This window comes from Prenolepis imparis, unplaced genomic scaffold (genome assembly GCF_030444845.1).
Source record: "Prenolepis imparis isolate NDT839.2.m4 unplaced genomic scaffold, iyPreImpa1.0 SCAF_10, whole genome shotgun sequence".
Classification (NCBI taxonomy): domain Eukaryota; kingdom Metazoa; phylum Arthropoda; class Insecta; order Hymenoptera; family Formicidae; genus Prenolepis; species Prenolepis imparis.
The window spans coordinates 11,538,571-11,561,246 of NW_028141168.1; the positions used below are offsets into that span (position 1 = coordinate 11,538,571).

The 22,676-nt window shown below is 41.9% G+C and overlaps 1 long non-coding RNA gene across 1 annotated transcript in view; it reads right to left on the reverse strand.

Moving 5' to 3' along the window:
• Positions 1-22,676, reverse strand: part of LOC145941885 (uncharacterized) — a 137,892-nt gene that overhangs the window by 88,392 nt on the left and 26,824 nt on the right. Inside the window, exon 4 of the long non-coding RNA XR_014426254.1 lies at positions 14,708-14,749. This is a non-coding gene — a long non-coding RNA (uncharacterized LOC145941885). The remainder of the gene's footprint in view (positions 1-14,707; positions 14,750-22,676) is intronic.

Consider the following 22,676-nt stretch of genomic DNA (forward strand, 5'->3'; position numbering starts at 1 on the left):
GTTCTATCCCCGTGCACACCCTCGGGGGTCCCTTTTGCGACGAAAAGCGGGATACGTTAGGCGGACGGTAGGTTAGGTTTTACCCCTTTGTACGATAAAAGGGCCGTGGAAAGTAGCGGACCGGCCAGCGCGCGTTACGTTTAAGACTTTTACGTTCAAACCGGGAGAAACACACACTTTTTCAAAGTTATTTCCTGTCGCTTTGTGTCTGCATTTCTCCCCTACGTGTCCTCTCGCCGCGTCGGACGCCGCAAGATCCGGAATATTGATGTTAATGTTGATAACTGTTAAAATTTCTCCGTATACGTCGTAAATCCATTAATTGTATTAATCTTGAAGAAAGGGATTGTCGGATTATTATATTTTATCGTAAAAGAATAAGTATAGTATGCATTATCAATTATTATCGTAGTGTATCTTTTCTCTGTTATAATGATAAGTGCGATTGTATTTTCAAATGTCAAGCACACCATTATTTTTAGTTAGAACGTTGAGACGGGCAAGTGTTTCGATTAAATTTTCCAGAGACATCCGTTACCGCGCCGGCTCTAAAACCAAACAACAGGAACGTTAATGGTTTTCCGCTGTCGTTACGCGGTCGATCTTCGAGCGCGGAGCGACTGGCGTATTTTTCCATAATTAGCAGCCAGGAATTAACAATGGTCGGTCGTGCCCAGCCGCTCTGGGATCGCTCGTGCAGACACTGAGACTGTTCCAGAAAGATAAATAAATTATCACTTAGAAGAACTAACGAGTCGTTAGTTGCTCGGTTTCTTACTCTTCATGAATATGGATCGGCAGTGCGTATAACGCTTTGACGGCCAAGTTTCGACATTTCGTTTCTTCCCAATTATTACCGAAGCGTATATAATTATAACATTTTCGGTCTAATTTATTTTTATTCGAAGATAATTCACATGTTTTTATTTCATACGAAATTAAGAAGCAACTGATTAAATAACAAAAGATTGAATAGATCTTACGGATCGCGTATATATTATATATTATCGTATATATTAATGCCAGAGACAATTAATTATCGTATTAATAGTGCCTTCGCGTCTCCTATTATTAAAGCGTTTGTCTAATATAAATTTTTATAAGTTTATATAGAATATACTAATACATCAGCCATGGTTTCTAGCTCATGATATAAAGTCTCGTAAAAATAAAAATAAAAAAATAGAAAGTTGTTGAAATTTCCAGGATCACTGGCCGATAGTTTTCGGTATTTAATTACTCATAAATTCTCCTCGCGTCGATGTCATCGACCGTATTCGAGCGGGTAACACGAACGATTGCATTTTATGGAAAAGTGGGTTTCCGGCGATCTGAAACCGCTATCGGAACGATCATTGGGCAACCTTCTTCGCACCAGGTCCCATTGAAAACTCCACGCGCGCAATTCCCACGTGCTGAAATATAACTCGCAATAAACCAAAGTGATAGTAGGTTAAATCCTACGATGCTATCTACCGGGTAATTGCTTCGCGGATTCCGGCGATGTCTATGTACAGGATTCTGAAGCAATCCGTCGTCTGTCGTCGGGTGAGAATAAAAGAACGGCGATCCACTCTTTTTGTTTCGTTCGTTTCACTGGAGGAAAAAAATATCAACTCTAGAGTGTACTACTTAAATGAGTTGAGCCTTTCTTAAGCGGCATATCTCTTTCTAGAAAAATTTACGCTGTCCTATTGATCCTATAATATTTCTGCTAACATACCGTAACATTTTATTTTAGTCCACCGTTATATACATATAGAGAACAAAGAGATTCTATATTTCCTCGAAAGTGTGTATTTTTTGCATATTCTATTTTTTATACAAAAATTATTTCGTAAATATCATTGAACAGGACTAGAGCCATTTAATATCACACTGTCTGACAATGAGCAATCATCCTTAAAGACCGTCCTTCCGAAAACGCATTTCTACGAAAACATCTCGAAAGATATGTGTCTGAAAAGGATGCAAGGGGGAGATATGGATGCGAAGAGGGAGAAAAAAGGAATCCCATCGGTCCCGATAACGTATTGCCAGACGGCCTCGTATAATCAACAGATTAGCCGAGGAATAGATCAGAGGCGATGGGCAAAGGAGACTCGGTTAGCTAAAAGCCTCGACGTCGGCCATTAACGGAGGGACTGATTCCGTTCTTGCCGGCGTATATGTGGCGCATAAGAGACGCGTGGAGGTGGGAAAATGCGATTATAAGTCACGAGGTGTGCGTGTCTGTCATCCGGCCTCTACTTAGGAAGCACGAAATTGATTGGATATGGGAAAGCACGGCGACGGCCGAAGATGAAAGACAAAAGACCTGCACTCCGGCTAACAAAGGAAATGTGTTTTCCCGAAAGCCGTGAAAGCAGCGCGTTCGGGGACCACGATGATTTTCGCGCTGAAGCGAGAGTCATACATCTTACGAGAGAGTATTCGCTGCATTTAAATATTGTCAAAATTGCATGATCATAATACGAAACAGTGACTAATCTATAATTATCTCTTTATCAATTCTCTTATAATTTTTCTGAATTCCACTCAACAGCGAGAGATGCAGCATTATTTTCTAAAATCGCAGCACGTGGCCGCGATCGACCAGTGTCGACGCGAAATAAACCGCTTCGCGGGAACGGAAGAAGCGCCGTTCGACGGATACGGCGACTACGATCTGAGAGGATTTGCACGACACGCTGGAGAGAACGGTCGTCGCTTCTCTCCACACGCCGTTTCTCGCACGCAATCGAGACAAACGTACTTAAATGTACACACGAGCGCAGTCGCGCGCTCGTGTGTGGCGATTTAACGTCGAGCGTACACGCTCGCATACATGCATACGCATACTGACGCTCGCGGAAATGGAAGACTCCGTGGTGCGTAGGTATCCGGGAGGGATCTCTCATCGAGAGATTAGCATTTCCGCTTTTCTCTCAACAATTCCTCGTTCCCGTACGGATTATCCGTTAATCCGCGCGGGCCAACGGCGGGAGGTGGAGTAATTCGGTAGAGCGAATCTTCCTCCAGGTGCCTGTATCAAGTATTATTTCAGTATCGTTCCGCGCCCCCCGAGACCCTTTCTCGCGTTCGAGATACGTGTATATGTATATGTATATGTGTATGTGTATACCGCATTCAGGGCGCGCGAGGAAGGCAGATTTTGAAGCGAGAATGATTATTTCGACGGATCAAACTGAATCGCGAAGAAAAAGGTCGAAGGTCGAGAAATTCTGACGTTACGAGTCATTGAAATGAAACCGTTTGAGCTATCGATTCGCGGATTGTGGTTCACGGTTCTGTCAATGATTATTAAATAATGCTAGAGTGAGAATAAATCTGTTACAATATATGACTTTCATTTTACATTCGATTTTTCATAAATTTGTTTATATCAATCTTGGAATACGCATTTCTTTTCGTGTATAATACACACGAATAAAATATTTTTTATTCAATACAAATAAGATACGACTATATGAACAAGCAACAACTTATGTATGCGTCTCCATGATTTCTAAAGTGTTCATACTTATTTTGATGGCTCGCATATCTTATCAAAGTAATACGTATCCTCGTTTCTCTTTGAAAGACACATACATAACTGCAGCTCTTCTTCCCCATCGCGTTGGAGCCTTCCACCCAAATCAAAGCCACGGCAGTAATAAGCACCCGCGATGCTGTGTGGAACCCGGGGGTGGCGAAGCACGGGTCGAATGAGGTGGCTGCTGGCAAGGAAGAGACTCCCCGAGTGGTCATACGTGCCGGACCGGAGACCGAGTAGTCGGATAGAGGAGTGTGATGCATTATTGAGTGGACCGCGGCGGGGGAGGGAAGCTAGGGAGGACAGGGGGTAGGAGACGGCGTATATAATCGCACACATCCTCACCCGTCTGCTAATGGACTCCATCCACCCGTTTTGAGCCCCGTACCTTCACCCACGGTCTCCTCCTCGCTTCCGACCCACCCTCCTTCTCCCCCTTCCACCCCTTCACGACCGCTCCGCCGATGTTAGCGGACATCGTGATATTTTCGCTGCCTCAAGATTCACATCCGGAGGTGTACGTACCGGCATTACAGATATACGTAGGTGCTGGCACGTACACCGTTCGCACACATCGCTGTGCGCGCGAGAAAATGTGCGGCCAGTAGCGTAACGACGTTCTATATTCCGAAGGGATGGTATCGAATCTTCTTATAAAAAAAGTACTTTAAATCTGTTCGTCATATTATTTGTCATATTATAACTGGAAAGGATAAATTGCATCATCTCGTGTATAATGATTAGCATACACCATTGTAAAACACTTCGTTAAAATATAATTATTGCTGTCTAATCTTCTTTTCTCATATATTCTCTCAACTTTTTGCTCCTCATCGATTAATTTGCTCTCATTTCTCTATCAAATACGTATCGTCAAACGCGACAGGCGATCATTCGAGTTATACGCTCTGTCTCCCGTTCGAGAGACACGAGAGAAACGCGAGAGTAAACATTTTCAAAAAAAAAAAAAGAAAAAAAAATACGCTGCAGTCATTCGCGTTACGAGAGTATTCGCGGGCGGCATTATTTACGATTATAGTTGCGACGGATAAACCGGTCGCATTTCCGCGTCGGCTAATTATCTCTCGGCGGAAACGAAAGGGGCTCTTGCGCCCCGGCGCAACCCTTACTTCTACGCCACTATCGCCCTCCCCCGCCGTATATACTCCGTGTACGTCTCCACGTACGTACTTTCACGGACACCAGAGACGCGTTATTATTGGATTACATTTTTAATCCGCCCTCTCTCTGCCGCCAGCACCGCCACCCACCCACTCTCTCTCTCTCTAACAGTCCGCCATCCCTCTCCAATCCTCCCCTTTTCCCTTCTACCCGACGTCGTCGTAGGTAGGTACGACCCCGCGGCGCATCCTCTACTTTCGTATTCCGAATGGAATTACTATGCAGGAGATTTCATTTGTTATATATGCGCGCTACAAACGAGCGCATTTTCGCTTAGGTTAATCGAATTATGGAGAGACTGCGAGTAATATATGCATTTTAAATCCGTGCCACCTTTCGTGCGTGCTACGCTTCGCCGTAGACGTTGCATCGATGGAGAGATCCGTCCTTCGTACTGATTATTAATTATTCCACGAAAAAAAACTTTCACAGTATTACGTTAAACAGACCGTTCTCGAAAACGTCGTATGCGTAATATACACGTGTGTGAGTAGACGCATGAGGTAGCAGAATATAATTTACGTACAGATAGCAAGATAAAGTTATATAATTACGTATGAACAAATGCAAAGCCGCGTGCAATTACAATATATTCAAATTCTCGTTTTAGAATTTCGTTTTAGAACGTACTCTAGAACGTAGAATAATTTTTGTTCTACCTTTTTCTTTCTTTAATGTTATGCCAATGTGGCATACTTTGCTATTGCTATGATAAAGCTGTCTCGGCTGCAAATATTTCCCATAAACCTATGGCATGCTAACGACGCGCAGTTAGATGTCGGTCGCATTAGCGTTACACGTATTCGAGAGTATAAACCGTGATATACTTGCGATATAACAATGCGTATTTTTATTGGCGAGTTAACGAGGTCGCGATTGTATCGTTAATGAAACGACTATCGCTACTATATGAGCTGTTCCTCGTGCCGATTAACGGCATCCCGCTTCAACCGTGACACGAGAGGATCCTGTATGTCGTATAACATTACACGCAGCCTGATTTCATTCTACTCTTAAATTCATCTCTCTCTCTCTCTCTTTCTCTCTCTTAATACGATATGGGCTATCCTTCCTGTGTGACTATTCAAACCGAAAAACTATTGATTCTTGCGTGTGTGCGTCCGTAGAGATACGGATCTCATGTACGATCGTTCCCGTTAGATGAAATTACACGCCATTGTTGCAGATCGAATATTAGCCCCGGAAAGAAGAAGAAGTCGCGGAAGAAACTTCCTACCTCTTCACCGTTACATTAAGCCATTCGGCTTAATAACGATTGACACGCATGAGTCGTAAGATTGTTACACACGCGGCAGCCCGTAATGTGGCTTTTAACAAGTCGTGTTCGAGCACCATATCGCTCTCGCCGCTCATCGTGGAATCGCTTCCTTCCTCGCTCGAAAACCTATAAAAACGTCAGTGTTTCTGACTGCTCGAAGGATCGTTACGTCCTCCTCGTTAATAACCGAGACCGGTTGCCTTTTCGATCCACGTGTGGGCGTCGTGCTAATTAGTTCCTAACGCTGAATACGAACGGCCGCACAACGTGCTCGCCGTTTCCATGGAATCGGCTTTACTTTTCGTGCGCAGCTTCAATCCCGTTTTCATTGTGATGATCGCCTTGCAAGGACTCTCGCGTTTTCGAATCGCTCGCACGGAATAATATAATGAAATCATCGCGTGTATGTGTCGGAAAGGATCTCGAGCCGAGTTGTTAAAACGGTACGCGACGACAGTTTCTCGTGGATTCTGCCGCTTCGAAGACACGCGAATTTAATTACTCGATATTGTTGAAAAATTCGCGCCGATTATTAAAATTTGCGAGTCGTAAATTGCTGAAAAAAATCAAGTGGACAAAATTTCCGAATTTTCCAAAGATATCATTTGAAACTCTATGTTATATGGAATAAATCATTAATTACTCATCTAAGACTTCTAAAACGCGAAAGATGTCTCGGAAATTTTCATTAGCATTGCAAGCGTTCACTTTTACATATAATACGTACGTCGCGAAACGTATTCTTCTTCGTTCTTTCAACAGCTGTTAATGTTACGGCACTAATATGAGAATATACGATTCAGTTGGCTTAAGGGTCGAACTAACGATAAGTTCCGATTTTGAACAATCATCTTATAAAGAGATGCTCGTGCGCGACGGTCTCGTCGGCGGGTTAAACGCTAACGGGGGTCGTGAGTCAACATAAAAGTTTCTATCCGTCGTTACATCGGAGAAGACGATGACTGTTCAGTTCCTGATATACGTGACTGCGGCACAATGGAACCGTGCTCGCCTCAACGACGTACCAATCGCTGCCCTGTCACAATACGATCGGCCGTGATCACTCACGAATGAGACAAGAGTGACGACGTATGGCTACCGTGCGGTCCAGAAAAAGCCCCGACCCTATTCAGCACCTCTAAATTACGGCGCGCAGTCACGATCGCGCGCGTGATCGTGATTCCTCGCGATGGATTTGCTCGCCGAGTGGAGTTTTATACGATTCACGCTTCATAAGCATATATACAATGAAAATGCGTAAAGCTCGACCGTGCGCGATGCATTAATAATTTCGAGGTGGAAACGTCGATCGTCCCTATACTGATAATCATGAAAATTGCAATGATTATACATTAATTGATTTTCATTCAATATAATAGCGTTCGCTGGATATTTTACATTTTGTGGATTATAATAATATATTATGAAGATTAGCATAAGAGATATATTATATACACGTTGAATAATTACAGTGTCTATTTTTAAGAGAGAAATCTTGTAAGAAGACTCGAAATCACAATCACTCGCTAGTGTAGTAATCGCGACAATTTAGACCGAAACTACTGTTATGCCGGTTCCTTTCCCTCATAGTTTCTCTGTCTCTGCGGCGCCAACAATACTTGGCCCCGTTAATCGTTCACTGGCGTAACTACGATTCGTATCTAGTCCGAACAACTGAAAACATGATTTTCACGGGAATTAGGCGTACTTAATTCTAGCCTAACAATGCGCCGCGATCGTAATTAAAATTGTTATAATTCATTATATTAATAATAATCAATTGATACAGATGCTACAAATTTTATTAAAGATTTATGTTAATTTTTATCGCACTTACGAGAGGTAAACGCGAAATTATACAAAATATTTTGTTTACTTTGCATTAATAAAATTGAAAATCAACCGACAATACATAACAGAGTTGCGAATTTCTGGACCTGCACGATATACGCGAAGAAGTCATCTTTTCACGGATGTACGGTACACTTTGCGTGTCTTCTTTAGAAAATTACTTCTCTCCGTAGGTTAATGCGCGACCGGTCAGGATAGGGCCAGGGTGAACAGGATATGACCTCCCTACAAAGTGTCCCTTCGCCGTCGCGAATCTGCTATATATGCCAAAATGAGCCCACTTTGACTGTTCAACCACTATTGCAAGTCGAGTCTCGGCCGCTCATCTCGGAAATTACTTCCGCCATGACATTGTCGTTGCCGTCCACTTTCGTCACGTATGCAAAGAACTCCATCACGGGGCAAGTCCGTTGAAGGAAGTCGCTCCCTTTGCAGGGCAATATTTGCTATTATTCTTTCGTTCCCAGTCACTGAAGGCAATATGTGTCACACACACACACACACACACACACAGACGCTTTATTTTTCCTTCTAATTGCAAAACAAGCTTATGCATAAAATTAAGTGCTCTACGCTTATGCTAGAATCGGTATAAAAGAACGCAATATCGCGTACATAAATAAGAAAGATAAATTCGAATCACTTTTCGAGAGAAGTTATTCCAGTTATTAACGTGCCACCGAAAGGATAGTTAAAAGCGAATAAATCACCGTTTAGGGTGGTTTCACCTAAACTGACCTTGGAGTGAGGTCTCGTTAGAATTCTGAGCGAGAAACCCGCGGCAATGGGCTCATTCCTCGAAGGTGTCTGCAAGATTTCAAAGGCGGAGCTCGGAGCGCGCGGCTCGATCGCGGTTCTCTCGCGAAACCGGTCGTTATCTGAGGGGTTATTGATTGACTCTCGTTAGCGCCGGCTATTTGTTTTGTCAAGTGTGAGAACCGGAACTGCCGGCTGGCCGGCTGCGCGTGTAACTTTGAGAATCTTCTCGTAATTATGTTACAAGCACATTGATATTTTTACAAGAGAATACAAAACTAAACGTAATAACGACAAAGAGATGAAACAATCGACGAACGTTATGGGGAAAAAATAACGCGTGCGCTCTCTCTCTCTCTCTCGCTCTCTCCGAAAGACGTTGGTCTACGAAAGGAAGAGCGTGGCAGAGGAAGGATTTGTAGAGGGCAACGGGCATGACTATAGCAACAATGGCATACAGGAATCTGTCAATCCACATACGCGTCTTCCATGAAGGCGGCTTCCTCCTCGGATCGCATAGAGGGCATCCGGACGCCGCATCACGGCTAATGACATGCATCACGACTCTTTTCTTCTGGACGACGTTCGAAAACCGAACGACGACCGTACCGTTTCTACCGTTCGCGTTTCGCTCCTCGCCGGCAGAAGCTTTCTGCTAGGCCGCGTAAAGCCCGGTCGCCCTTTCTTCCTGCTCGAGTATGATTAATATAAAATAAATGATTGCCCGGCACACACACACATCCGGTCTCACAGAACCGGCCGAGTGGATTCCTGCGTCGCGCGCGGGGCCGGCCCCTTCTCCTCGCCTCTTTTATTCTTTTCACGATCATTCCGCGTAATTTGTCGGTCAAGTCACCACGGCTAGTTTCACGTCATTTCATGGTTATTGTCCAAGCGAATTGTCGAAGAGCGCACTTCCGATCTGCCGGCCGATTCGCTGCAATTGCGCTCTTTTGCGACCGCGATTGCTTGGAGAGTCGTAACGTTCAGTGGACAAGTAGATGAGTTTCAACGTGACGTTCGGTAGCGTATTGCGTGAAATTTTTAAGGAAAAACATCGAGGACAGTGTGTGTCTTTTCTGATTTTGATTTTAAAAATTGTCATTCGCATCGTTATTACAAATTAAAAATGCTTTTATTCTTTATATATTTTTTTAAGCATTTTACTAAGAGAAAATAATACTACAACCAATTGCTTATTCCTTTGATGTATAATTGTATATAACTGTTGTTTTATTCTACAGAAAAGTTGGCTGTAGGATTCCGGAAGAAAATCGAATAAATTCGTTACGCCGAATTCGTTGCAAAGGAAGATGTGTAGACCCGTACAACGAATTTCCAATGACAGGAAATCCTTTTTCCCCTTGTAACCCGTGTAGTCGTTGAGGGATCCTCTCACAGCAATGGAACGGGGAAGGAAACGGCGTGATTGGAAAACGTGCAAAGGTTGGCTGGCTCGTGTCTAGACCAGGGTTTCGGAGGAAACAGGACGGTAAGAGGGCGAAAGGATGCTGCCGTGAGGGAAAGAGAAGAAGACGAAGAGATCTCCCGAAGGAGTTCTCTTTACCCTCGCGACCTCAAACCGAACGGTGGCGGCGGATCCCTTAAAAAACGGATTTACAACCTGTTGCTGTGGCGGCAGCCACTTAAAGATTCCCCTCGATATTGAAAGAATATCCGAAAAGGAGGGCGACACACCGTCCCCGCCGATCCACGCCCGTTCTTCAATACCTTGTAAATATAAAAGTCCGGATATCAAGCGAGAGACTTACGCAAGAGAGACTGAAAAGAAGATATTTCTCGTTTCTCTATGTCGGGTATTCAAATTTTCGTTACATTCTTTAATAATGTAATTAAAAAATTGACAAGTAAATAAAATGTATTCTAAAATTGAATAAACTAATTCAACTATTATATGAGAGTAAATTCCTTTGTATTAATAAATTTAAATTAAAAATAAATAAGCTTGCTGTAATTTACATTAATTGATTAGAAAGCAATATCAGTCCTTCCACATTATTTGCCTTCGTCAAATATTGTCATAGCAGATAGGAGCGATGACTACCTCGATAAAGATTCATCTCACCACATTTATCCCGAAAAAGAATATCTACTTTTCCGCCGTGTGCTTCATCGCGGAATCAATTATTCGCGCAATGACTTCCGCGCGATTAATCGCTACGCGCCTCGCGCGCGGAAAAACAGTTTATCTGCATCCCGACGTGTCGACACCGCGGGGCGCGCGGGAATTACCGGCGCGGTCGGTGCAATACGAAGTGGATGGCCACGCGTCAATTAACCGCACAGTCCGATGAACAGTAACACCACGTATATCCGCCGATAAATCAGGTAAACGGAATATTTCCCTGATTTCCGACGCGCCGTTCATCTTTGAACGGGGTCGGCGGTGCAGCCGCATCCGCGCGTGTAATTCTCGCCTCCAGCCTGTCAATGGAGCGGCGGCAAACGGGGGTGGCTCGAGTACGTATCGTACGCACCGAATGTACGTAACGGGGTAGGATGCGTAACGGCAGCAGCAATTGCGTCGGCTCGATTTTGCTATTCATTAGAGCCGTCAGTGGGTAAACAAACGGTGGGTACTCGCGTGTACGGATATGTGATTAACGTGGAGGCTCCACGTAACCGCTTCGATATCATAAGAGAGAAAGAGAGAAAGAGAGAGAGAGAGAGAGGGCGAGAGAGGGAGAGAACAGAACTGAACCGCACACATTGGTGTACCATCCCTCTAGGCACCCCAAGCGTGCGTTTCCCACGAGAAAACGCATTCCCGGCACTTCGAATGACGACCATCGATTGACTGGATTCGCGATACACGCGGCATTCAGACCTTTACGACTCTTCCAGGTTTAATTGGGTTCGCTTCGCAAAGATTCGTGGTTTATTCGGCAAAAAATGCGCAACGTCGTATTCTGAAAGGATGATGATCTTTGTGTGTGATTTGAAGCTTTGACAAAAATAACGTAGTATATACTATTTCGCTAACTTTTTAAATATTATCAATAAATATTTTATACATTTATTAATTGTTTTATACGCATTATTTCTCGATAATATTAATTTGATAAAAAATATATTGAATATTGTTTTTAACGAATATTCCCTAAATTAGCACAATAAAATGTGCGCGATCTTATGACGCTTTAATGCACTCACTTTGAGATTATATAAGGTGCGTCGATTGTAGACAAGGAACAATCACGATATTCCCACGTTAGCATTATAAGAGCGCTTTTAATTCGTGCAAGTAATAGTGCCGTTGATTATCATGCCTGTCTAACCAATTAGCGGCGCTTTCGCGTAGAGATATCGCGTTTTCGGTCACTGCCCAAAAACAAAAGATATCGCACACTACGAGGTGATCATCATCAGCATACCATCCCGGTAATGTATCACACGACAAGGAGTTATTATATCAACGGGATTCTCTCATAGGAAAGTACTTTGTAATAATAACACGAACGGGTACATTTTATATTTTACGCAGGAATGCATAAAGTGATATCTATATCCCGATCCAAACGTTACACAAGATGTCTAGAGAGAGAGAGAGAAAGAGAGATTTGCGAAAGACATCTTAAATCTTTTGATATTTTCTGGATGCTTTTTGTGATTTTGTGTCGTTTGAGAACCTCTGATAAAAATGCGTAAAACCGTAATCTATTTTCTTTTCCTGACGAGAATATGGCGTTAATACAGAATGTCAATTGTAGCGGAAAGAACGGGGCAGAAACGTTTATATTTCTCAAAGCATTTTTCTCTCTTCCGACACATCCTCTTTCCACATATTCTCTCTACGGGCGCGCGGCCCGTATTTTTGCTCGATATCGGGAAACACGTTCGGGACGGTTTGCAACCATCGTTCCCTCGGGAAGCTATCGGCTCGTGTATCGAGAGGAGGGCGAGTGGATCCGGGTAAAGGGAAGGGGGAGGACGACAGAGGGGGAGGGCACATGCAACAAGTAGTTCGGTTTTCAAAGCCCATTGAAATTGATGGCTTTCCCATACCATGACAAACTCTCTCTCTCTCTCTTCTGGCAGCTTCGCTCTTGCGGACGAGCTTACAATATACTGAAGCTTTTATCGATATTGCAGCGAGATGGAAGGAGAGGGCGATGCGTGAGTGGAACGAGACCGGAGAGTCGATAGCTGGGAACGTTGGGAGCTTACGGCTTTTATTACTGCATTTTCACCTTGTCACGGTTTCTCGCTTCGACACTCTTTACAAGCTATCGAACGTCAAGCTATTTGCCTCCCCTTCGCACTCGCTGCGTTATACACATCGCTCTGATTCGTTTGCGTGAGCTTCATGTGCCTACATCCGATTGGATTATCTGTAACTTTGTCACTGAATTATTATCGAGTAACAGAAAAATTGAACTACTTATAGTCTCCCCTGATTGTTTAAGAATAATAATAATATTAATAATATAGTAATTATAATTTTGTTATTATCATATGAGATATATTGTTCGAGAGAGAGAAAGAGAGTTTATTTCTTTTCCTCATGTGTTACTATTTCTTTTCCTATTATCGTACTTTGTACGAGTCAATTAAAATTGTTTCTATGCAGATATTACAACGCACTTATACCGTAAATGTATGATTTACAAAAGGATCAAGCGTAATTTGCTACATCGCAACGCGGAAGTTTCATGTTTTTAACTCGCGTCAAGCAATGTAATGGGTTTAAATAATAGGTCCATTTTAATTACATTAATTAAGTCGTGAGAGACGGTAGTCTGTACCGGCTGTATTACTGATGATGCATAGCTATCACGTTCCCATAGCTATTTGAAGACTTATTGTTAGTTTATTCCTATATACGTGAATGTTATACATGTAGGTATCTAAAGTTTTTACGATTTTTGCTTTCCCCCTTTGTATTTTTCAAATATGTACAAGTAGTATATTACATTCTTTGAACATCTATTTTTTTAACTTTGTTTAAATTTGTAAATGATACTGCTTCAGATAATTGAGGCACAGTTGATCTTTAACTCGAAAAGACTGCCGTTTTAGCTATAATAAACGCGATTGTCCAGTTCCACGTATTAGTTTAACGCACGTTGCCATAACGATTACTGTTCGTAATTTGTATTAAATTACAAGGTTTCAGTGGGATTGTGTGATGGAACGATGTATTAATTCATTTAACGCGCGCTATCACCGCGCGAGCAAAAAAGCACGAGCCTGCCTCGTAATCCTGGCGTGCGTTAGAGGCGGCGTGGCTTATAAATGAATGAAACGACGCGCGGTTAGTTTCGCGCTGCTTGCAAATTATCGTTCATAGTATCCTATATAGATGCCACGTATCTACCGTATTATACATTTTAGCACGACGCTTAGCGATTCTTGAATACGGCTCGATTCTGGTCGGGATTCTAAAGTCGATATTACGTCTCGCCTCGGGGGGCATTTGGCGTGTTAGGCAGTGGTTCGCAAGTTTTACAATGATACAGAATATTTTAATCATTTATCCGATTCCGTAGCACTATAAAAACGACACGAATAATATACTTGAACAATTATATATGAACAATTATCACGGTACTGTATCGCGTCAGTATATAGTTAATATAAATATTATCCAATATTTTCAGAAATAAAATATAATTTCGCGAATTGAAATATAATAAAACACCATTTGTAGAAAGAGATTTTTACTCTATTTTACGATATATAAAATTTTAATTTCGTGACTTTCGCGATATTGATTGTTATCTCTTTATTCGTCATACGCGTGCTAGACTATATATTTTCTTCCTCAATTATGCGCAAAATATATGCAAAGTAAATAAATTTTTCTCAAACTTTCTTAACGCTTCGTTCGACTCCTATCCTCTCGACCATGACTTGCAATTGCGAGAATTAGTATTAAACTCAATGATTAGCATTAAACTCTAGCTCCGTACTCTCTTATCTCTCAGTATTTTTGAGACGTGAAATGTGTCGGGCGTGCCAGCTTAATTCTTTGATTTTAGATATTATCGCCTGATTCTAAAATCGCTCGGGATTCTCGAAGCGGCTTAAATCGAGATCATGTATAGCGTAAAAATTTTCGTAAGACAGTTTGTTTCACTTACCCTATCGGCTGTCTCAGGCATCCTCGATTTCCGCATTCCCCTCTGAAAAAGAAAAGAAACATTTCATTATTAATAAATTTCATAACTTTGCACGCATTATCCTATCTAAATGTTATGAATACATCTATATGAAAAATCGATCCTCGGATCAGTTTGTGAATCCACATATCAGAAGGATGATTCCTTCTCTACTGTCGGATTTATCGTGATATGCAGCTGAAGAGGAATCATCCGAGAAAAATAAGAGAGATCGAAGGAAAGTACATCGCGGCTCGCACGTGCCAGATTGGGTAACGACGATGCATCGATCCGGGTTCGTTGCGCCGCTATCGCGATAGTGATAGCGATCGTCATCATCGCGGAAACGATATTATCTTCTTGCACCAAGAAAAGCGGCGATGGCAGAGGGAGAGAGGCGCGACCAGGTGAACGCGGAGCACCTCGGTGTAATACGTTTATAATGATAAGTTGTCATTATCTGAAGTACAAAGTGAAAGAGAGAGAGAGAGAGAGAAATGCGAGAGACGAAGCAGAGACCAGGAAAGAAAAAAGGGGAGAAGGCGGGAAGAGCGCAAGAGAAATGATGATCTCGCCGCTGCGGGCTAGGTAATAGCTGGCGGTCGAAGCAGCACGATTATTGATTAGTTCGGAGGCCCGATCGGTGCCGGTGATCCATCAACGGATGTGAGACCCACTACGCCGATTCTCTCTCTTTCTAGCTCTTTTTCTCTCTCGCGTGCGCGCGCGAGCGTTGCATCCGCCTCTCGTATAGGAGCCCTAAACACACGCACGGGGCGCCGCGGTAAAGGAATGGTGTTTAAAAACGCATTACCGAACCTTGCAGATCCCTCACTTTTCCCTTCGCCTGCCCGTTTCTGCTCCGTCACTGCGACTCGCATACTGTGTCTCAGCCAATCAGGCCGATAGATTCGAAAGACCGACCGATCGTACAGACCATTCAATTATTTTGCAATCAGCGATCCACGATCCTGTGGGCGCGGATATTCGTGCCCGCATCGAGGGGCCCGACGGGTTAGACGAGGATCATTTGACTGGACGCGCTCTCGTCCGGTCGGCGTTATTAATTACTTCAGGCTGTGCCCGGGGCCTCTCAGTTTACGTTGTCGATATCGAAATATTTGTAATTATGTAACTCAATCATTTATTCCGCTGATTTCCGCCACTTCCGTCATTCCAGACGCGCTGTCGCCAAATTATATAATTTTATTGTGTATTTTATCTTATTATATTTTACATTTTACCTTATCGATTAATGTAATTTAAAAATTTTCATCATATTCCCTTCATTATATCTATAAAATTAGTCGGCTTTTGATATTCATTCTCATCTACGTTAATATATTCGCCAACTATTCATTTCATAATTTACGACTTCCTCATAAAACCTCTCTTCTATAACCGTACGACAACTCACGTTCAGCATTTTTTATTCGTGCTATACCATTCATTTTCTAAAGGCAGCCGGTAATGTTTTACACAGCGATCCGCTCGGGGCAATTTTCCGCCGCCGAGTATCTTCGCGCCGAACATGCGACTTTTTTTTTGCTCGCGAACCGACGCGAGCGGACGACTCGCTTCGAGATTCATCAAATTTTGTAGGAGCCTGCGGAGCTACCCGCCGCCCTCCGAACGCTATCAAAGTGGCATTCTTTAACTGATTGTCCCCCGGAGGTACGACGGATCGCTCCGCGCTCTCTCGAACTTTTACGATAATCAACTGGAAATAACTTCGTAACTTTATTACGGGTCTCCCGAAGCAACCTCAGAGCCGGGGCGCTAATAAAAAATCGAGCGTACCTAGTTGCCGGATTTTATACCCGGGTTCGGCCTTCGACGTTGCCCGAGAGACGGCGGTCCGGGGATTCGCGTTACTCTACGAAGGCATGATTAATACGGAGTAGAAATGACGAATGGGGATGATAATGGAGAGCTTCATAACTTTTTGAAATGTGCCCGAGGTATAAGCGCTCGTCGGAGACTTATGAAGAATATCGGAAAGCGATCGTTCTTTCTACAGGCATTACGAACTCGTGGCTAATAAATAATATCCTATGAATATGCATTGAATATTATTCAAGTTAAAAGGGGCACAGAAATTTATCAGTTATTACCGTGAATTATATTCTAATCATCTGATGCATCACGAAACCCTACGTGGCATTTCATCGATGGAAATTTAAAAACCGGTACACATTCAGAGAATCGCTCTATTATATTGACATCAACTGAACCTGCCGCGTATATCTAATGTTCGGCCATTTGGTGGCGCCGTAGAATTATAATTTCATCAAACCGGCATTAGGCCTCTAGCCGCGTCGATTTTCGGGGGATGGAGAAGGGTGGGAAAGAAGAAGATACCGATGATTAGTCAGACGTGAATACATCGCGAGTTTGCTGCGAACACCCTATTATCGACGTCTCCGAACACGGGGCCCGTCGAATTTTCTGCATTTGAAATTTGTCTCCCTGTCGAGGAGACGAAGTCGATTTCTCGCATGGTAATCACCCATGCCGGTCCTTTCTTCTTCTTGTTTCTACCCTTCCGGGCTTCCCATTTCGCGGCGAGAGGACGGGGGAAACGAGAAATTACGAGTCGGTACATGATCGCACGAATCGGATGCCCTGAAGGATCGGTCGACTACGCATTCTCATTAGCGTCGTCATTAAGAGTTCTTTGTCACTCTGCGGCTGCATTCGCTATTAAAACGACAATGATGACCGACGCGATTAGCATCGCACTACCGACTGAATTTCTCGCGCTGCATACGAAATCATACGCATCTCGTTGTCTGTTCCTCGAAGGCCGCCTTACCCATTCTCTTTGAGAGTCTATATATATTTGAATTATTTTTATTTATTACATTTCTCGCGAGAAAAATTACGAATGATATCAATAAAACTTTGAAATTGTAAATTTATGCATATATAAACTCGATAATAATAAATCAATTGAAATAATTAATAACTTAATTATTAATTCACATGAATTATTATAAATTTATATTCAAAATGAAATAATAATATCGCATGAGAGAAATTATAATAGTGTAAACGATCCTTCAGAAAAATCCGGCAAGAAATATTAACTAAAACATGATATGGGGTAATGAATTAATACGAGAGATCGATTATACAGTTATATTCCACTGCTGCTATCTGCCTGTGAAAGTTTCGAGACACAATAGGTTTTAAAGCGTGAGTCACTCGCGTGCACGATACGTTCCTCGCCCGACGTTGATAATCAAATTCGTCGTGGGATGACGAATCGACCAATTAAAACCCGATCGTTCGTCACGATAAGGGCGACTGGTCGATGAACCGTCGACTATATTAAAGTACAACGTTGGCTTTAAAATGACAAACGCTGCAGTTTAATATGTACGAAAACGCGTAATTTTATTATAAATAAATAATTTTGAAAATATATTTTTAACGCTATAGTATAATTTTATTTTACATAAAAGTAAATTGAATAATTCTTGATTCTCGATACTTCACGTAATCGCAATATATTCTTATAGGAATAGAAATTATATAACACATTTTAATTATTTAATTATAAGATTAGCAATATAGATAAATACAAGAAGCAATGCGTTATAAATGTTAATGATTTTCGTTGATAATGAGCATCACTATGTGAATTTTAATATTACTGATATTCCTTGAAGTTACTCTATTGTAGTTTTTTTATAGAAGTGATGCCATCGTCGATGATTCTTCCGAATGACAATTATATTTCCATTAGTGACTTTGACTCGACCCTTCAAATTTCTAATAATCGTCCGCAAGCTATCGGTCCCACAGATCCTCTAATTCTTGGCCATTAAAAGGGATCCGTGAAACCGTTACTTCACATCCACGAACCGCCCTCATCCTCGCAAAGTACTTTCGGAAATCTCCAGTGGGAAAGAACCAAAGTATTTAATAGACGCGTTCTACGTGTTTGTTACTTAAAGTATCGTGAATACAAAATTCAAGCGTTGTAACCATGTAAAAAAATTACCGTATATCATTTTCGATGTGTTTAATATAACCTTTTTACAATAAAATCCGAAATGTGAAGTCTGTTAAATTACATTAAATGTCGTTACGGATTTTTCATCTATTTTTATATAAGTCTTTCCAAAAAAGCATTGTATTTTTTCTCTCTCGCATATACGAAAATGCAATGTGCTGGTAGACATTTTTAAAGCTTTGGTATTTTTTCTCATATATATTCAACAGAACAATGTATGCGCACAAAGATACTTACGTTATGTACATTGCATGCCAAACCGATGGAACAAAATTACACAAGGGAACTTAGCTGCGCACTACAACCAGTGCTCTCTCTCTCTCTCTATCCCTCTCCCTCCTTCTCTCTTCGTCTTTTCAGCTAAATATTCCCTCGCAGCGATACCTTCCTAAACGACCTTACGCAAGACCGCGGAACGGGCGAGCCATAAATTACATTACCGCGTTTTCGCAAGTACGTAAAAGTCGATCTTCACGCTCCGGCCCAGATCAATCGAGCCGTGGCCAACGAGAGAGACGTAGCGTATATAGCGCTCGACCCGGGTGCTTCGCACTTTTAATTATCGGCCACAATCATCAATCAATTTCGTCTTTCCGCGAAGTCCGGGACGCCTCTGTCGCCGGCTCTGTTTTTGCCTTCTGGCGTGGTTACCGCTCTCCATCGATTTATCCCGGCCGTTGCGTTCTGCGCTAATCCGCCGGTCATTAAGGCCGCCCGATCGTTACATGCATGATAGTTCCCATCGACTCGATTTCCCTCTTGCGTGATCGATATTTATTTCGCATACGATACGCGTCGTCAAATTGATGCCCAAACGTCAGCTTCGATGTAATATTTCACACGCATATCAGAACAAACTCATTATAGATGAAATTTTAGCTAATTAATATGTAAATTGGTACACTGTTCGTAAAGTCGCACTTGCGTAAAAGACTATCATCGATAGTTTTCGTAATCCTTTCCGTTTTCATTTAATTACATTCTTCAAAAAAATATTAAGCATTATAATTAAGTTTTCTATATTATATAATCCTAAGCTATAATTAATGACAAAAAACTAAAATGAAAAAAAAGTTATAATCAATTCCACCTTCGTTGCACACGGGCACAGATAATTTTAAAAAATATTAATGGAGAAATTTCAGTCTGAGAAAAATATCGAGATAATTGAGAATGCGAAAAGGAAAATTCATAAAGTCACATCACGTTTATATGAAAAAGCCATACGATAGCTGGATATCCAATATCACAGGGACGCACACGATAATACCGAGACGTGGCGCCTCGTCTACCGGCAGTGGCTGCCTCTCAAACTATGAGAAAGGCTGTATATTGTTTCATTCGCGAACACGAGTGTGATTAAAAGAATTTATACTTCTCGCAAACTTGCATTTTGTTAAATTTTTTTTCTCAGCAGTGCCCATTATAATTCTACCATAAAATAATATTACATCCGCAATAAGAAACGATAATGCGCAAGGAGAGCGCGATTGAACTTACTGCAATCTAGGACGAATGAAATGTATAAGAATAGTCGTATAAATCAGGCGTAAAAGTAAATTAATTGCTAATTAATCAACAGTGCGCACAGCATCTGGTATAATTCTTAAGTATCGCTAAAAAAAAGAGCGGCATAATGTTTTGCCGACATCAGATGATTTCAGAGCTCGCTATGTGCGTGAAATGAGCGACGTCTAAGAATCCGCGATATGCGCAACGCCGGGTGCGTTATCGCTCCAGAAAATGCCGACACGCGAAAAAAAGTGGTAGGCACCGAGGAAGCCTCACAGGCGGAACGAGCAATAGGGACAAAGGACGACGGCTACGAAGTAATTTCCGTCATTTATCGGTGAGAGATGACTGCAGGTAAGTGCCGCGGAACGTTGCCGGGGAGATAATGTTTTGCGGCAACAGGTGAGGCAGGTGCTCGACCTGAATGCCGTGCTGCACGCGTCTAATAACCTGGATCTATGGATCAGGTGTGCCGATCCGTTCGGACTTACGAGAGACAATAATAATTACCACCGGCGGACTATGAGAGCTTCTTTCGTCGCCCAAGAAAAAGCGCCTCGGTCGTTTCACCAATGTTAATCATTTCGTAAAGCTGAGACGAGATTACAAGCGGAGGCGATAAATTTGCATACATATATTTTTCGCGATAATATTGTCAAATATTAAAATAAATTATAAGAATTTAGAAATATTTATTTTATTACAATTTTTATCGTTATTAAATATATTGTCAGGAAGTTATATTACTTCGTGGTTGAATTGATACATTTCTTAAAAAAAAAAAAAAAAAAAAAAGAATTATAAGTACAAGTTTATAATTTTCTTATAATTTTTTTCATCTCGCGTTTAATGAGACAGTTTATCGTTAAAATTTCGAACAAACGCTTTAAACGACAGATCGTCAGACATTATATTATTCACGTAAGATAACATACACGCGAATACGCCATTGCGTATCTTTATAAAACCGCGTGCCTCGACGAATTAGCGTGTACCCCGAAGCACTTAATTCTCGCCCTCTAACGAGTGGAGCGATTCCAAAGGGAAAGAAGACGATCGTGAGTCGGCAGAGAGAGAGAAGTCGAAGAGCGATTATCGAGGCTTTACGACGCCGCGACGCGAGTCTACCCAAGAAGACTTTCTTGCGTACGATTCTCGTGGACTCCACCTTATTCCCCGCCCTCCCCTTTGCGCGGTTCGAAGTAATCAAGAGCCTATAATTTAGCCTGATCGAAACGTAAGGGCTAACGAACAAAAACGATCTCGGTTTTTCGTGTTAAAAATCATTATACGGAGATCACGGAGATGAGCCGATGCCGATCCGTTCCCCGGTCTCCCGGAGTATATTAACGATCGAGTAATTCCGCGGAAGAACAATTTATAAAGCATAAACTATCTCGATCTTTGCGTAATTGCGCGATAAAACTCTCTAATGATTTCGAGTTGATGCCGAATAAAACTGACGATTATTTCGTAACGTTAATTGTTAACAGTCGCCGAAACTCGCGGTAGACATGGTAGGCGGTTTTCGTCTCTGACGCACTAATTCCTGTCAAACTGTGATCTCGATCGTTAGTCAGATTAGATCGTAAAGTTTTTGTCGGATCGCCATCAGAATCAACTCGGTGAGAGCTACTTTGTAGCGCAATGCAGACACAATCTCTTATATTACTTTTCGCAGTAAATTTAAAAAAATTATAATTACACAATAATTATAGAGTTTTATTCATAATTGCGTACGGAAATAAATTAGCATACTTAAGTTTTAATACTTTATATTCCTATCGCCGTTTGATCAATGGGTACATGAGAAATCTTTTGTAATAATGTGAAACATACATAGTCCAAGTGAACATCGGGTATATGGCGAATATGCCGAGAGAATAAGGGATCGTGGAAATCGTGAAAATCGTGAAAAATAGCGCGGCAGTCTCGAGTATCCTTTCGAGTACGATTAGCGTACTCGTGGCGGCGTTCTGCCGTTATCAATTCTCCGGAGAACGCCAATAAAAGAGACAAAGGTAGCGCGGCAGAGGGAAAGAACGATGGAGGGGTCCGCTTTCCTGTATTCGCATGCATACGTCATATTCGGGGTGAGTTTTTACCTCGTGGATCAGTGAAGTAGAGAGAGAAAGACACCACGTATCCACGCGCACTATCTATACGTATGTTTTATGCATCCCTTTCCCAGAAGGTATCCAGCTACATATCGTTGACGCGGTGATATCGAGAAAAGGGAAAAAGAAAGAGAAAGAGAGAGAGAGAGAAAAAGAGAGAAAAATATGTAGCAAATTCTCATTCTAACTTTGTTCTAGATTCGCAAACATTTAAACATTTTAAGTAAATTACCTCTCTGTTATTTTTTTTTATCACATCCTTATATAAATATAAAAATATATAAGGATGTGATAAAAAAAA